The 4,929-nt window shown below is 39.8% G+C and overlaps 1 pseudogene; it reads right to left on the minus strand.

The window, feature by feature from the left end:
* Positions 1–759: 759 nt before the first annotated feature.
* Positions 760–866, minus strand: LOC145278445 (U2 spliceosomal RNA; annotated as a pseudogene).
* Between the last annotated feature and the right edge of the window lie 4,063 nt (positions 867–4,929).

The following is a 4,929-nucleotide window of genomic DNA, read 5'->3' on the forward strand; positions in this document are numbered from 1 at the left end:
GAAGTCTTAATTCCAGTTTGTTTTTCCTGTTTCTCTCATGCCAGTCTTAGTGTGCTTAATTTGCTTGGAAGTGGCTCTAAAATCACTTTCTCTAATATCATTCATTGTCTCGCTCATCAATTACGGGTGAAGGAGTAGCGTAGACAAGACTATCAAGTCTTGGTAGAGTAAGCTCCCAAATAATCCCAGTTCTAATCGATTTCACTAATTATAGTTAAAGGAGTAGGGTAGACTAGACCAGGCATGTCAAACAGTCTAACGAGGGGTGCAGGAGGCAGTGTGGTTTGTCATGAGGGTCGAGGCCTTAGAATTATAGATGGAATCTTTTAATAAAAGTATTATACAATATTTTTTTTAAATTTAGAAACGTGCAATAGTTTGGTCCTATTCAAGAATTTCAAACGTACATGTTGTTTACCAAAAGAATCTCCTAAAAGAAATTAGTATGAAATAGAAATGTGGTCTTTATTTTAATATAAGGAAAATTTATGTTAAAAGGTTCAATTTTATCTGACTACAACAGCAACAAATCGAAATTACAAATTACAATAGTTTGTAGCGGACCAGGATAAACTAAAGATAAACTAAAATGACTTTAATGAACTTAAGGATGAATTGAATGACCTTAAGAATGACTTGAATGCTTAAAACATAACTGGAATCCTTCAAAAACAACTTGAATGATCTGGAGAATGACTTGAATGGCTTTGAGACTGACTAGTTGTAAAGCGGGTAATCATTTTACATTAAATTAATACAGAAAAGTGATCCCCCCACTTTATATAACAAAGTTACAAACATAAGTACAGCATGTAGTAAGAACAGATACTACACTTTGATCTTGGCCAAAAGGCCAAGAAAAGGGTAGATATTTATTTGCTGCCCACCTCAGCAAAATGTGGCACAAGGCCGGAAAGTGGGAACCCCGCAGGCTCCCCTAAAGGAGGGGCACTCCTGCAATTTTAAAAATTGCCTGAGTAACCCCGTCGGCATTCCCCGGTCGGGGCGCCTCAGGCAGCAAGCAATAAACTTGCCCCACCGGAAAGCCCGGTGGCAAGGCCTGGGAGGGTGGACCTCCTAGGTATTACCCAGGCGGTGTACCTCAGTCCAACAGGTGCTGGGCCGGTTCCCGGCCCCTCACCTGTTGGGCTGAGTGTCAAGTGACGAATCCTTGACATGTACTACCCTGTCTCCCTGCAGCCGAAGCCGCGAGGAGACCTTATTTATTTGCTCCCCCACCGAGCAAATTAGGCACAAGGCCGATTTTTACTGTGAGGAGTGAAGGGGAAATGGGGACCAACTCCCCGGGGAGTAGGGAAGCTGGATAGTGACAATTGGTATGAAGGGTTGCCCCTACATTGACCAAGGTCTTATATATGGGGTTGCCCCCACATATGGTCTTTGCTTGCAGTATCTGCCAGAACAGATACTATACTTTGAGATATTAAATCTTTTATTCAGGAAAAAGTAAACATGAACAAAAAACTTAGGTACAAGGCCAACTCAAAAGGGGGGAAAATGCGGGTCATTGGTCATCCTTGACACTCTAGAACTAAACAAAACTTTCTCTTAGCTAGAATCTTCTTTCACCATAATACCGCATTCGCCCTTTCGTACTTGGGGACGTCCTACTTAGCACCCAATTTTTAAAACATTTTTTATTAGCGTGTAAAAACAAAAAAGATAACAATAAAGGTGATACAATAATTCATTTGTGTCGGGGGCGGGGCAAAAAAAAATTCCGGTAGTGATTAGTAGGCCCCTCCCAACCCCGTCTAGTTGATAGACTGCCCGTTCCACTTTGGTTTGCAAAGGAAACTGAGCTTCTGCGGGCCAGTCTCTAGGTTGGGATGCTCTCTAGATGGGACGAAATGGAGATAAGAAAATTTGGGGGGGTGGGGGTGGGGGAGGGGGGTAGTGATTGATTTCTTTCTCCCCAAGATGGGTGAAATTTAGAGAGAGGGGTGAAAAGAAAAAATTGCAAGAAGGAGGTGGTGGGGATCTTGGAGGCTTCCTAATCAGGAGGGGGGCGGTGGAGTACTCACTCAACTAGCTAAGAGGTTAAGGATAAAATTACATTTGATGGAACTACGCGTTCCACACCTAGGCAGGGAACACGTATTCAAATTTGGCTCCTTTTCGTACACACAGATTTGCTACATATATCCATCTTCTGTCAAATACAGCACGATGCAGTCTTCTATCACATCTGATCTTCACCCGTAGTTGGTGTTTAAAGAAAGCGATCAGATCCTGATCAGAAAAAGACAACACCCCCACCCCACCGGCCACCTTGCAGACGTGACATCCAAATCACTATTCTCGCCACGGCCAGGATCGTAATGTAGACCATTTGTCTTTCCCTGTCCCATGGCGGCCTCACGTTGTAAATGACATTGGATACAGTAATCGGGTGAGGATGCTTGGGATTGATGCGAGTCGTCACCTCGCTAACATATGACCAGTACTGGCGGAGTTTGTGGCAATCGAAGAAAGCGTGATCAGTCGTCTCTATGGCTGTTGTTCCACAACGGGGACAAGCAGGCAACTCCAAAAAACCAGAACTGCATTGTATGTTGTTAAGTGGAAGTGCATTTCTGGCCAATCGCCAGGTCAGAGAGAACTCCAAATTATTCAGATGACTCGAACCTGGTGCCTAAGTCCACGCAGCGCGGATCTCACTCTACTGTCAACCCAAACGCGTGCATAGCAGGTCGTTGGCGGCCCCCCTCACTAAATCCCTGTGGAGTTCCCTACGGGTAGCAGTCACAAGGTCGCTGGACCTTGGTAGTTGTTTTAGCGCGGGTCGGCACTCTTTCAGGAAGGCTGAATCTCCCCGCAGCCTGCGACAACTTGATAGAGGGGTTGAGAAGGAGGTCGGGAAAGGCGGCAGTAATCGGGGGGTGCCATAGTTGCTCCTCTTGAAGGTAGTGGCTCAGGAAGGCTAGCCTCTCGGTGTCTCGAGGACACTTCAAGTCCGGCATTCCCAAACCTCACTCACACGGACGTTGAATGCAGACTTTGATCTTGGCCAAAAGGCCAAGAAAAGCTTAAAAAGCTAAGAACAGCATCTATTAACAACAGACTTTGATCTTAACCAAAAAGGCCAAGCACAAAAGTTTTACGGACTGACTAACCGACCGACCGACCGACTTATAGAGTCGCTTGCACGCGACTAAAAACAAAAAAAAAAACTTGTCTAAAAGAAAAGAAACATGATGAATTCTCACTATTTTTCGATTCCTCTTGAATTTTGAAATCCCTTCCCTATTGTTTTTGGAAGTTTCAGCCTGTGGTCCATTGCTAGCTTATTTGCAATGGACCAAATGCGATACATGACCGGGATGTTTGACATGCCTGTACTAGACTATCAAATCTTGGCAGAGCAAGTAGTCTAATAGATAGAAAACTAAAAAATAACCACAGTTCTTCCCTATTTCTTCCAGACATCTTGGATTTTTCCTGACAAATTGACTTAAACAATTGCAATTCAGGAGAAATGCGGTTAGAGATTGTATAGCCATTGTTTAATTTTAAACTCTTCATCATGCAATCCCGATTTCAAATGGTCCAGTTTTGTTGCTCTCTATAATTTTTATTCTTCTGTTATGTATTGTTTTCTTTTAACTGTTTTGTTCAGGTGCATTATTAATATTACCATTGTAACGCACGAAATAGCCTGTGAATAGCTCAGATATTATTGAATAAAAGAGATGTTGCTAGTCTTTCTCTGCTCTATCGTTATTTTCATGGCAGATGCTTGACTGAGATCCAATCTATGGTTCTCTCCTGTAAAAAATTCACAACAAAAAGTCATCTAGACACAACTAGTATCAATAATTTTCTATGGTCGACCTGAGAAATTCATCAACTCTTATCTTTGAGTGGCCTTTGGACCTTGGTAATTGACGACATTTTGGTACAAAAAAAAAAGATCGGTATTTATGCAGAATAAGGACTCTGCTAAAATGCTGTAAGGTGCTAAACAAAACTTTTGTGATTTCTTTTTTTTTCTTTTTTAAGCAAACGCTATTTTTTTCAATGAAAAATATATTATTTGTGGTATTACAAAGATAATTTAATGAAAAATTAATAGAAAAAAATGAAAATAATATTCTTTTTGTTATGAAGCAAATATTAATAATTATTGAACAAATTTTAAGAAACTTAAAGAAAATTCAAATTTATATCGAGCAACAAAATAAAAAACACTCATTGTAAGGTAAGTTTCATAAAGAAATTTTTTTTAATAACAGCCCATAGCAAATAATTGTTTTAAATATGGTTTATGATAAAAAATTAGTAAAAACCTGATTTTTTGTACAGTATGCAGTGTTCGTATCAAGCAAATAGAATGAAGAAAAAAAAAGGGTGTTGTGTTTGCTTATAGGCTGGCGATCTCATGAAGTAATGAGACCAGAGCATCTAATCTGCATATGAAAGACAGTTTCAATAAAAAGCATGTTGATCAGAGAAGGGTATTCTTTAGGCAAAAGTGAGTTTTGTCAGATGTCTATTAACTTTTAAGACTGGGAATTGTGAGAAGAATTAGCTGAATAGTTATTTTTTTTGTTGTTGTTTTTGTTAAAATCAGGGCAAATATTTAGATTTTTTTTATATAATAAACCAATGATAGTGAATAAATGTTTTCATAAATGAGGTTGATTGCTGCGATTTCAATGGCTCAGCATTTCAGCACCTTTTGCAGTTTTATTTAAACTGCATAAGTACTGAAGAACTATAAAAATTAAAAAGCCTACCCAAAGGTTAAAACCGTGATTCCTAACCTGTTTTTTGGTCTACAATCCTCAAGAAGTTTCCCTCACACTTCGCAACCCATGAAATTTTTGAACTCGTAAGTAAATACATGATTGGATTAGATCCATTTTATTAAATGATCACTTAATAACAACACTCAACCCTAAAATG

The sequence above is a fragment of the Euprymna scolopes genome, chromosome 6 (assembly GCF_053919585.1).
Source record: "Euprymna scolopes isolate OS-2025 chromosome 6, ASM5391958v1, whole genome shotgun sequence".
In the NCBI taxonomy this organism is placed as follows: domain Eukaryota; kingdom Metazoa; phylum Mollusca; class Cephalopoda; order Sepiida; family Sepiolidae; genus Euprymna; species Euprymna scolopes.